Source organism: Lutra lutra, chromosome 4 (genome assembly GCF_902655055.1).
Source record: "Lutra lutra chromosome 4, mLutLut1.2, whole genome shotgun sequence".
NCBI classification, from domain to species: Eukaryota; Metazoa; Chordata; class Mammalia; order Carnivora; family Mustelidae; genus Lutra; species Lutra lutra.
This window is the reverse complement of record NC_062281.1, coordinates 188,252,222-188,265,387: the sequence shown is the minus strand read 5'-3', so window position 1 is coordinate 188,265,387 and position 13,166 is coordinate 188,252,222. Positions and strand designations below refer to the sequence as shown.

Below are 13,166 nucleotides of genomic sequence, written 5' to 3'. Positions count from 1 at the left end.
TTTATTAGTAAGTTTGGGTCTAAATGTGTGGTGTAAGAAGTACGATGGAAAAATCTAGAAACAGCGCTCTGAATTTTCTCATAGGATAGAATACACGTATTTGGAGGGGATCATGAGTTTGACTTCGTTAAAATGTTAGTATCTTGGCATTGGGTTTTTTTCCTCTTTTTTTTCTTTGTACATGATTCTTTGTTGTTTCATTCTAGGACAGGTTATTAGACAAACCACAACTGTTATAAAATCTCAGTTCATTTACTTTTGTCCGGCCCCTCCCCAACACTCCATGTTTTTAAAAATAAAGATTTGGTATTTTTTAAAAAGTATTTATTTACTTGAGGCAAAGAGAGAGAGAGAGCGAGCGCGCATGAGCAGGGAAAGGGCAGAGGCACAGACACAAGCGGACTTCCTGTTGAGCGGGGAACCTGATATGAGGCTCAATCCCAGGACTCTGAGATCATGACCTGAGCCGAAGGCAGAGGCTTACCCCACTGGCCACCCAGACTCCCCTGAACTGATATTTGCATACATTGTGAAATGATCACCACAATGTCTGATTGACCTCCATCAACCATACATAGTTACAGACCTTTTTTCTTGTGATGAGAACCTTTAAGATATATCTACCTACCTATCTATCTCTAACTCTGTCTACATATTATGTTATATAACATATCGTTATATATAATATCTAACATTATATATAACATATACTATGTTACATATACTACATAATAGAGATACAGAAAGAATGTGGTATATGTATCATACACTAATGAAATAGGTAGATACCCATATGTATCCACTCATCCACTGATGGACACTTTGGTTGCTTCCAGGTCTTGGTGATTGTAAATAATGCTGCAATAAATATGAGAGGGCATCTGCTTTTTCAAGTTAGTGTTTTCATGTTCTTTGAATAAATACCCAGAAGGAGAATTGCAGCATCATATAGTAGTTCTAATTTTAATTTTTTGAGGACCCTCCACAATGTTTTCTATAGTGGCTAAGGCCATTTACCTTCTCACCAACAGTGCATGAGGGTTCCCTTTCCTCCATATCCTCACCAACACTTGTTATTTCTTGTCTTTCTGATAATAGCCATTCTCAGTGGTTTTCTTTGCATTTCCCTGATGACCAGGGATGCTGAGTATCTTTTCATGCACCTGTTGGCCGTTTTTTTTTTCTTTGCGAAGATATCTATTCGGATCCTCTGCCCATTGTTTTTAATTTTCTTTTCTCTTCAGTTGTATGAGTTCTTTATATATTTTGCATACTAATCCCTTATTAGATGTATGATTAGCAGATATTTTCTTGCACTCAGTAGGTTGCCTTAAAGTAATATCGATAAAAGAGGAATGGGACGCAAGCCCAGACGGAGCACGCAGGGAGAGTAACGATGTTGTTCTGCTCTCACACTGTGCTCTGTGGTGCTTTTGTAAGCAGGCTCAGACTGCTCCACTAGAGCCGAGTTCTTGGAGGGCAGGGATGGTGGCTCTGTCCCTTTGTGTTCTCTGCAGTGCCCAGAGACTGTAGTGCTAAGGGCTCCTCGGTGACTGGGAAGCAACAGCCAGTAGACAGATCATGGACTTTGACACGGGACAGGTTCTTGAGTCTTGTCTCTGGAAGTGAACAGCTATGCCCCTCTACAATCTGTGCTTTTGCTTCTTAGTCTGCAAAATGGCTGCTGTTGTTTGTCTCATTGGAAACTGTTCACACCAGGAAAGGAGACACAGGTGTGGTTTTTTGTTTTTTTGTTTTGTTTTTGTTTTTGTTTTTTGGTGTTTTTTGTTCGTTTGTTTGTTCAAAGTAAATGATGTGTTTCTTGGACAAAATGTGAGTTCATCTGATGCCGTTGCCCCAGACACCCAGTTCTCTTTCCCCGTGATCATGAAATGCTCTTGCCAGACAGTCCAGGGGGACTACTTAGAATGGTCTCCTTATGCTGATACTGAAAAGGCACATCCCAATTCCTACCGCAAGTATCTGGGTTCAGGAACAACTAGTTGAAACCATCTAGTGGGAGAGTTACCCAAACCAGCTCTCGGGCTTTCTAGTGTGTGCACGTGTGTGTGGGGAGTAGAGTTTATTTGTTAAGTCTGCAGCTTAAGAGGTGGCTAAACTGTCTAGATTGAAAACCCGGCTTTGTGACTCACTGGGCAGATTCTTGAACTTTTGCTGGCCTCGGTGTCCTCAGTTGTAAAATGAGGATAGTTCTCACCCCACAGGGTTGACTGGAGGCTGTATAAGACAGTCCGTGCAAAATACCTCGAGTAGAAGCCAGTGGAGAATCACTACTGTTACCATTCAAGGAATTTTTTTTTTAAAGATTTTATTTATTTATTTGACAGAGAGAAATCACAAGTAGGCAGAGAAGCAGGCAGAGAGAGAGGAGGAAGCAGGCTCCCTGCTGAGCAGAAAGCCTGATGCGGGGCTCGAACCCAGGACCTGGGATCATGACCTGAGCCGAAGGCAGCGGCTTAACCCACTGAGCCAAAGGCAGCGGCTTAACCCACTGAGCCACCCAGGCACCCCCCATTCAAGGAATTTTAAGCCCACTGACATTCCCATTGGTGATGTGTTGTAAATTCTTTAATCTTGGTTGTAAAATCTTTCATCTTTTTAGGAGCACTGCTGTAGATCTTCTGGCTGCTCTGCTGAGCAGAAGTTCTGTGGTTCCTATTATAACCATATGCTATCTTTTTAATGCACTATGTCTTTGGTCCACACATACTTGCTGTAACCCAGCCAGAGAGAAGACTTTCTCCCTGTTAAAAACATCTATCTAGTGTTTACCATGTGCCAGACAATTCTGCGTCCTGGGATGTTGTGGTGAATGATGATATGTCCCTTGGAAGGGTACCGCACCCCCAAATACAAAACGGGTCAGAACCTACACTAGATGTACCTGCAGACAGTGGAGCTTCATTCATGTTATTGATTTAGACAAAGAGTGCATTTTATACTTCCATCCCAATATAGAAATTGTCCATGAGACATGATGAAAATGTTGAATTTCCTTCCCTCATCTTTTAGCAATATATTTTATGTTTTCAAGAAGGCAAAAGAGTAATATTTAGCACATCAGACAGATAATAAACACTCATGAAACTACATTGTGTTCTTGACAGCATCTTTTTTCAGTTAAGTTCGTAAAATAAATGTAATATCTATCCTGAGAAGTGGCGCAGGTTGAAAAACATTAACACGCTCAAGAAAAATACAGAGGGGGCGCGCCTGGGTGGCTCAGTGGGTTAAAGCCTCTGCTTTCAGCTCAGGTCATGATCCCAGGGTCCTGGGATCGAGCCCTGCATCAAGCTCTCTGCTCAGCAGGGAGCCTGCTTCCTCTCCCTCTCCCTCTGTCTGCCTTTCTGCCTACTTGTGATCTCTGTCTGTCAAATAAATAAATAAAATCTTAAAAAAAAAAAAGAAAAATACAGAGGGAAAATATGCAGAGGTTGATTAGGGGGTAATTTAGGAGAGCAGAGGATATACTCAGTGTGGCAGGCTAAATAATGCTCCCAAAGGTTTGTTCACATCCTAATTCCCATATGGAAAGAAGTCTTTGCAGAGGTGATTATGTGAAGGATTTTGAGATGGAGAGATTATCCTGGATTATCTGGGTGGATCCGAAATGCAATCACATATATCCTCAGAGGAGGGACACAGATGGAAATCTGAGCACAAGTGATAGATGAGAACGTGATGTGGAGCAGAGAGATTTAAAGATGCTGGCCTCAAAGACTGGAGGGATGTGGCCATAAGCCTATGAATGCTGGCAGCCACCAGAAGCTGGAAGAGGCAAGGAATGATTCTCTCTTAGAGCCTCCAGCAGGAATGTGGCCCTGCTGACACCTTGATTTTGGTCCAGTGATACTGATGTTGGACTCCTGGCCTCTAGAACTGTGAGAGAATCCATTTCTGGTGTTTAGAGCTGCACAGCTTATGGTAACTTGTTACAAGAGCAACAGGAAACTAATACACCCAGTCATTTCAGATTAACGATGGAAGGAGCCCACTGACTACTCTGTCAAACACGTCTTGGCATGATGTTATCTAATGTATGTCTACTATATGTCACCGTGTTCCTTCTAACCTGATGTTCCTTTATTTTCCTTTGCATTCTGTTGAATGCCAGATGGCACAGAGATTGTTTTTTTAAATTTTGATTTGTATGTCGGTGTTTTAATTGTGGATGGAATGGGGGTCATCTCTCATCTCTCTCTCTCTTTTTTTTTTTTTTTTTTTTTTGCAGATATTCCAGATAATTTTAATGCATGGATCCTGTTCCAGGGCATTGATTTAGGTAAGTGATAGAAAGTCTGATGTCTGCTTTAGGTACATGCATAGGAGTATCTTCCAGATTAGGCTCTCTTTCCCTCTAACGATAGCAGAAAAAAGAAAATCCTTGAGGTTTGATTTTTCTTTTTTTTTTTTTCTTCCATAGGCTCTGTGCTGACCCTGTCACTTTTTAAGGCCTTAATGAAATTTACTCTGATGAAGTTATCTTGATTTTTTTTTTTTAAGATTTTATTTATTTATTTGTCAGAGAGAGAGAGAGCACAAGCAGACAGAGTGGCAGGCAGAGGCAGAGGGAGAAGCAGGCTCCCCGCGAGCAAGGAGCCGGATGTGGGACTCGATCCCAGGACGCTGGGATCATGACCTGAGCCAAAGGCAGCCGCTTAACCAACTGAGCCACCCAGGCGTCCCTATCTTGATTTTGTTTAATTATATGGACTGGGTCGTTGGCTTTATCAACCCTTTGCAATATTAACATGGTATATGTTATATACACCATGTTTTCTTAAGATTAAACCCCAGTTACCTAAATGGACTTGCACACCTGCCTCTCACTTAATGTCTCTTCTTTAGGATGGGTCCTTTCCACGGAAGCCTAATGTTACCCATTAGATTTTCATTCTTCCCGATTTCATTCTCAGGCATAATTTTATTTTCAAGCGCTCATTGCCTTCGATACCACCCATTCGTGAGAACCCCCAACTCTCCCTCTCCCAGACTCCAGCCTCCTTTCCAGCCGCCTGCCAGCCATGTCTCCATTCAGCGCTGTCCTCCTCCGCGACAGTGTTTATTCCTAGCCACCCAAGCCACCGATTTGCTCCCTTGTTTGTTCACAGTTTAGTCCCACCAGGACAAGGACAAGGTCACGTTCTGGGTCTGACGTGGCTGGGGCACCGAGAACAGGGCTAGGCACAGGGTGGGGGGGGGGCAGTAAATGCTCGTGCGCCCTCAAGAAGCAAATAAAACCAGGTGCATCTGCCCTCTTGGCGCTTGAGCTTTTTGGGTGACGCTAGACTGGTCCTTCGAAGATGAGCCAAGAATGGGACGTATGTTTATCTGACAGGAACTCAGAGATGAGCCCATTTTTCTTCTTCCTCCGAAGGCTGCGGATTCCCGTAGTAACTTTGAACCGCGCAGAATTCCAACCCCTTGGTGCGGTCAGACTGGTCGCCGCGAGCCGCGGGCGCCTGCCACCGGGGTCCGCGGTGTCCCCGCCAGCGCGAGTCTGAAGGGCGGCGGCGCAGCCCGGGGTCTTCCGGGCGTGTGCGACCCGGGGGTGGGGGGCCGCGCGCCCCGGGGTCGCGGCCCTCGGCGACGGTGCGGGCCGTGCGGGGTCCCGGGGCCGCGGCCGGCGCCGCCCGACGTCACTTCCGACAGGAGCCAAGATGGCGTCGGCGCGGCCGCGGACGCCGGGGCGGGCGGAGCGGCGGCAGCGGCGGCGCGGGCGGCGGCTCTCGGCGCTCTGAGGCGCGGGGCGCGGCGGGCGCAGGTAAGGGGCGGCCGGGACGGGCGGCTTCCGGGACGGCGGCGGGCTCGGCGCCGGGACGCCCGTCGCTGCCCGCGAAGAACGAGGAGGCGGCGGGGGCGACCCGTGGGGACCGGGCGCGCAGGGCCGGGCGGGCGGGCGGACGGACGCGCCCCCTCCGAGGACGCGGCGTCCCGGGCGGGCGGGGCTCCCGGAGCCGGGCGCGGGCCGCCGGGGCTCCTCGCTCCTCCCTCCCGCGCCCGAGCTCCCGGGCCGACCTTGGGGCCCGCCGCGGCGAAGTTGTGCGGTTCGCTTTGTGGCCGTTGGATCGCCGCGCGCCCCGCCAGGGAGACGCGTGTGCGCGGCGAGGCCGGGCGGCGGCTGCCGGTCCACCCGGTCCCCGTGTCCCCGGACGGCTAGGATGCACGCGGGGTCCCAGGGCCGGGCCAGTTTCCAGTCGTTGACGCTCTTCTCTTTTGTGTTCCGCCCGAGTGTGTCTCTCACACTCGCATTCTTAATTTGTTTTGTGCCTTGCGTCTTTGTGTTTCCTAAATAGTTTTTGTGCGGTTCCGACCTGGAAATTGTCTCCTTTAGTGCTTCCATCGCAGATCCAACGGTGTTTTTGTTTTTAGCAGACGTTGCACTTATGTATTAATTTTGCTCCTAAAGACACCTACGGACCTGTTTTTGACGGTGGCAAGGGAGACGCGAAGTATCCCTAAGAGGTCAAGGATATGCCCAGACCTCGGTGCTTCTTTCCGACCCAGGCGTGAACCGCGGAGCCACGACTGGGCCCCTTCTGTCCGGCTGTGAGCTTCGGGAACGATCCCGCGATTTAACCGGGAAGCCCAAATTCCTTGAACTACGCAGCTGTAATTTCCCCTAAGAAAGGGGATTCGTGCTGGCCCCTCATTTTCCATTCAGTGTTGTATTGGGGTTTTGGTTTTAATTCACAAGTGGAACGCCTTTTGGTGAATTCCAGTCGGCCTTTGGGCCCCGTTAATCAGACCTTTGAAATGGTCGCCCCCAGAACACGACTAAAATATTTCATAAAGTTTTTGTTTATTACAGGTTTATTGTTAAAAGCAACGATAACTGAGCCAGAAGCGCAACCTTTCCGTGAAATCTTTTACCTCCCCTACAAGACTTCCTATCCCATTGATCAGTTATGGCCAAGTATTGGGAAAATGTGGGCCTCCAACATTTTTTTTTTAACATGTCATGAAATTTGTTGTACAAATATTGAGGAGGAACCGAGACATGTAATTATGTTCTTTTATAGAGGGTTTTGTGTTTGAGATGGCTTGCAGCTGCCCCATCATTCTCTAGAAGCTTCCTTACAAACACTTACTCAACCATATTCATCATTTGTAGACTCTCATTGTAGCCTGGAGAGGACCTTTAAAGATCATCGTATTAAACCCCCTCATTTCAGTCTGTAGAAACTGAGATTGCAGTTCACAGTGAGACAGAGATGGTTCACAGCTTCCCTTATTCCAGGGCTCTTTTTCTGTGTCCTTTTTGGTTTGATTTAAGTAAGTTAATATGTTGTAGTGTTTAGGAAAATACCAGACACACAATAGTAACACTCAGTGAAACTTCGCTTTTCTTGATTCGGAAGGTGGTTTCTTTAATTGAAAAGTTGGCATATTCAGATGTGTTTTTTCCAATTTCGTGGACAGTTCCAGAAACAGTACAGTATAAATTTAATCTATTCATTTTGTGAGTACAGAACATAACATGATTCTCACTGTAGGACAATATGAACATGGAGAAAAGCACAGAGAAGAAGAGAAATCAGCCCTGATCTTCCCAGTCCTCAAATAACCACTGTTAACATTTTGGCATACCTCCTTCACCTGCCTGTCTCTCTTGTGCATGTATTTCTTATGTAAATTTACTCACTTCTATGTGTTTATATTTTATACAGGATTGATATCATTGTGTGTATTATTCATACCTATCTTCTTTCTATATTGGGGGTATATATTCATGCCCTGAAGTGTTCGTCAATGTGATTTTTAGTGGCTGTGTAATATATATGGGTGGGCCATTATTTACCAATTCCATATTGATCAGTAAGGTTTCTATAGCCTGAAATTCTCTTTTCATTAAGATCTGTTTAGGTTTTCCTGTTGTGTATTTTAAAGTTTTGTAATTTAAAAAAAATACGTGGACATGTAAATTCTGTCTCCTAGCGAGCGTTTAAATATGTATTTTTTCTGTCAGTGCAGTTATAAGAAGCAGCAGTCAATTTCAGCTCCTTTTATTCTCTTCTCCCTGAGCCGGGTCTGTGCAGTTCCATGTACATATATATCTATTTGCACACGTACTCTTTTGATGGTTATTTTACGTTAGATGTTTATTTATTCACGGCACTGTTTTCTTTAAGCTGCCGATCTCTCTTCAAGTTCCAGATCTGATTTACAAACCTTTTAAGTCCTGTTAAATCATAGACTTTCCGGGATGGAAAGCACCTCAGGTTATTTACTATTTTCACATCTTCCAACTTGCTTTTCATGCTATTTTTAATACTCAGGCAGAGGAAAAAAAAGCCTGTGGGCTGCATGAGAGAACTCCATAGTGGGAGTGAAAAGGGAGTAGGTGGACAGTGGGGGAAGATCATCAGACTTGTGTGGCGATGTATAGATACGGGGAGTTTCCAGATGACGGGGACATTACCTGACAGTCATTATTACTGATACTGCTGACGTGTGGCCAGCAATCTGTGGTTTGTGTGGTGCCCATAGGTTGCACTGTCACTCCTAGCATTTGGCTGGAGGTCTGGCTCTCTCCTTTTGAAGTTAGAAGTTTATAATTAGAGCCGCTAAAATCATCTTCCTAGAGTGACTGAAGGCTATGGACTCCATTACTGAGAGCATTATTTAGGTTCCATTAAAGTAGATTTCTTAAGCCTTGGCACGATGAACATTTGGGGCCGCATAATTCTTTGTTTGGGGGGCTGTCCTGTACACTGTAGGATTTTTGGCAGCGTCCCTTATCTCTACCTGTGAGATCCCCCGTAATCTGCACAACTGAGAAAGTCTCCAGACATTGCCAGATGTCCCCTGGTGGGGACCCAGTTCTCAACCACTGCATTCAAGGAAGGCCCATCTGACCGGATGGTGGACTCAGTGAAGCAGTCTGTAGACTCTCTTTAGTCAAAGAACTGTAAGACTAGACTCTCTGGTTTACATGAAGTCCACCATGAAGGGGGAGAATGGACTTAACTGGCCTGTAGTGGTCCCTTCCTGTGTGTGTCTTTTTTTTTTTTTTTTTTAAGATTTTATTTATTTATTTGACAGAGAGATGGAGAGCACAAGTAGGCAGAGTGGCAGGCAGAGGGAGAGGGAGAAGCAGACTCCTGCCTAAGCAAGGGAGCCCACATGGGCCTTGATTCCAGGACCCTGGGATTATGACCTGAGCCAAAGGCAGCTGCTTAACCGGCTGAGCCACCCGGCGCCCCACGGTGTGTGTCTTTAGGATCTTTTTGAGTCGTCTACTTTCAGCACTTCTGTGGCAAGAGATAAAGCAAGTTGAGATAACCTGGAGAGTATGAAGGAGTTTGCGTGGCATAGGATCAACATTGCCTGTATTTGGTTAAATTGTTACGGATTTAAATAAATTTGTATAGAGTTGATGCAAGGTAACTCACGTAAGCTTGTGGCCTATTGTACTTGAATAGCACAGAAACAACTGTCTTCTGGACGTTGATACTCCGTGAAGCAACCCGTTGAAGATTGGTGGTAGAGGCCAGACTAGTTTTTCTAAGATCTTTTCTTTTTTTTTTTTTTTTTTTTTTTTTTTCTTTCTCTCTCTCTCCCTCCCTTCCTTCCTTTCTTTCTCCCTTTATTTCCCTCTCGTTCTCTCTCGCTCTCTTTCTCCCACCCTCCCTCCCTTTTTCACTTCCTTCCTTTCTTCCTTTCTTCCTTCCTTTTCTTCCTACCAGTTCACTGAAAGTGATGAATTTGTCCCGAGGAAATAGTATACTTTTGAAGGCTTATCTAACTTTAACTTTATGTTAAGTTTCTAACTGAAAGATCACTATTGATCTTCGTGGCACACATGCATCATTAACGCAACTTCCTGTGGGCAGAGGAAATGTAGGCTGTCACATCTTTCTTTGTAGTTTTTAAAAGTATAGATAGTGTGGATTGAATTTGTATTGTGGATTAAGTGATCTTTAGTTAGAAGTTAGTAGATAAGTAGAACATAAGAAAAGAGATGTGCTGTTGGACTGCATTTGGTAATGGGGTGGCTTTCTCAGTTACAGAATACCTGCTGAATTTCACTGGAATGAATGTATGTGTCATTTAAATATTCTTTCGTAAAGGGAATGCCTTTCATTCCCCACCCCCACTTCCCCCGAGCATGAATTAGTTACTGTGTGTAGTAAATCTGGTTCATTTGGAGTGAAATACACTTATAATATTTTTCTCAGTACTGTATAGTATTTATTCTTGGGAGTCTTGGTTCAAGTCATACCTATGCTGTGTTTCATTTATTAGTCTTTTGGAACATGCAATAAAGGAGGTTTCACCGAATTACTTATATGTTTGCCAGCCATTTTGGTGAAAAGAATATTTTGTAGCTCTTGCAATAAATCTTCTGATAGGCTTTGCTTTGAAAGAGCTAAATTACTTCTTGGCACAGCTTGCCTGAAATATGTAAAGCTAAGTGCAACTGTTAGTTTGATTACTGTGGGCAGCCTTTCTGGGAATTGGTAAAACCTACAGCTTTTACATGTGCATATAAGTAGTTCCACGAAGGCTACATTAAACTCTGGTGGGAAAACTCTATGGCATTTTCAAGTAATTTAAATGATGCTGTTAAAACTGAAAAGAAATCAGAGATTCACCAAACCCTTACATACTTCAGTATGAATCCTGCGCATTACCCAAGGGGTTATTAAGACAGTATAAATTAAGCATAATTTGGAATAACAATGTAAATATGACATTCTAAGCATTTCTCACTCAGTGGGGCTTATTTTAGGGACTTCACTGTCTTTCCCAAAGACCTTAAAGTACATCTGAAAATGGGAGTTTTAAGAAGGGGGTCCCTGGGATAAATTTAGATTTTTAATTGTGAAGCTCTGTTAGTCTTTGTTAGAGGACGTTGAGCAAGTCAGTTTACTTGTTTTGGGAGGTAAATATTGTGTCCGTGCAATCCCCTAGTAATTTAATTGCGCCCTGCCTCAATGTACTGAATAATGCATATCACAGATCACCACAGGGGCTGAATTATTTCTGGCAGTGGCTCAGTTATCCTCTCCTCTTCCTGTTTGTCAAGTGGGGACAATGATTACTTCTTTCTTTCACCAGGATGTTTTGTGACGGATCGATAAAGAATATGAAAGCAATTGATACTTGTAGGTTTCTTCAAAAATATTAATAGCATTTTTCTTAGCTACTTCTCTTAATACAACAAGTCCTGAGGGGTAGCGTGGCAAAATTATTGCTGAGAGAAAGCCTTCCAAATCACCTCTGAGTCCTTAGGCTTTTTGGTCCCCCTGCCCTCCCCAAGGTGGTGGAGGGGGCATGGTTTTCTCTAGTCCCTTCCATGACTGTCACAAAGCCAAATCCTTAGTCTTCTCTCTGGGTATTTTTGCCTTTGGCAGTTTCCCTAGGCACCCCCTTGCGGCTGCAGACTTTTAAATCTCCGTCCCCAGCTTTGAAGGCAGTCTGTGCTAGGACTGTTTTTTTTCCATTTGATGGATGCAGCTTTCCGTGTGGATGTCTGTTCTCCCCAAAGTCTAAAATGGAGCTCACCACCGTCCACTTAAATACCATCCCTGCTCCTGGCTGCTCTATCTTGAAAATACATTCATTCTTGCAGTTACATTGCCTCTTCACCATCTCTTTTTACTGCCTGTTCAGTTGGAACACGATCTATCCATTCTTCCCTTGTGTAGTGTTGGTCATTTTGTTTTGTTTTGTTTTTTGTTTCTTTTCAGCTGTTACCTGTGGTTCACACCCTTATGCCCCTATCTCTTATCATCTCAAATTCTTAACAGACTTGCCTGGTCTCTCTGGTCTCTCTGGCTTCCCTTTTCACACCTCACTCTTTCCTGTCAATTTCATCTTTTTAAATTGTTCCACATTGTTTCATTTGTGGCATTCCTCAGTCAGAACCTCCTTGTGGCTCTGTGTTGCTCATCCCAGGTGGCCAAAGCTGGTTTCCTAATGAGCAGGCGGGAAATCAGGCTTCTGTCCTGGTCTCCCCGTTGAGGCACGTGTTCATGGGCTCTGCCTTTAAGTAAGTCCTCTTGCCTCTTTCCCTAAAGACCTTTGGGGCTTTTGTGGTGGGTCCGGAGTGGGGGATGGGTAGAATAATGACTGCTCGTATGACAAATGGGGAGCCCAGCCGGCAAGTTTGCATTTAACCTGGGACTCAGACTCCTCTAGAACTGACCTGTTTAACCTCCTGCTGCTCTGCACGGACCCTCACTTGAGTCACGCTCTCTGGTTTACCACTGATGGTACCAAGAGATAGCCTTTCAATCTTTTTTCGTAAGTGGGGAGGCATGTATCTTTACCTTGAAAGAAGAACTGCAAATTCTTTATTTGGAATCCTGCTTTCCTTAAAAAAATAAAAACTTACATAGGTTCTAAAGCTACTAAAACTGCAGAGCAACACATGGACAGTGCTGTACAAGCAGTGGGTGTTGCTGTTATGTTAAAATGCTCTTGAGGACAGAAGGACTTGCATATTTAGACGGTGGACCCTACACCTCAGACTTTAGTTAGAGTGAGTCACTCCCTACCAAGATAATAAATACCTTAATAAACTCTTGGGAGAAGACCTTGAATCTTGTAGCGACAGAAGTGTGCCTGGGATCTTAGCAAAATATAGTTGAAGTTGTCAGTCTGTCTGGGATAACTTCCAATTTTGCTTTAGGTTCTTCACTTGTGAATTCAGGAAGCCTTGTCATTTATGTATAGTTTGTGGAGGTTGAGTTTTCTTACGTATTTTATCCTGTAGGCAAGAATCAAAAAAGCTCTGAGCAGCCAGCCACTAGTAAGGTGACTCTGTTGATGCTTAGAGAGTCTTTGAGAAAATGAATACTTGAGTGCCCAGAGCTGGGCGCCATGTTGCAGAAGTTTTCTTCCTTTTTTTTTTTAAAGGAAATTCAGAATTTCAGATTTTCAGGAATTTTTTTCAGATTTTCAGAATCTCAGGAAATTTCTGAATTTCAGAAATTCAGAATTGTAGGATTCCTGAAAATCTCTCAGTTTTAAATGTTTAATCACAAAGGTGACATCTGTATTGGCAACGCCAGTGGAGAAACATTAACTCAAAGGGGTCAGCTGAGAATTCATTTTATTTTGGCGGATTGTGAAATGAATGACCATGTGGTGTCTTGCTTTGGAAATTTTGTGTTTGAGTCGGAAGCTTGACATTT

General features: G+C 44.3%; 1 protein-coding gene across 6 annotated transcripts in view; it reads left to right on the top strand.

The window, feature by feature from the left end:
- Positions 1-5,724: 5,724 nt before the first annotated feature.
- PRDM2 (PR/SET domain 2) overlaps positions 5,725-13,166 on the top strand; it is a 119,356-nt gene continuing 111,914 nt past the window's right edge. For 5 of the 6 annotated variants that reach the window (XM_047723579.1, XM_047723574.1, XM_047723571.1 and 2 more), the window contains exon 1: positions 5,725-5,785. The gene's annotated coding sequence lies outside the window, so the exon portion shown is untranslated. The remainder of the gene's footprint in view (positions 5,786-13,166) is intronic. The other variant, XM_047723577.1, reaches the window with a different exon arrangement.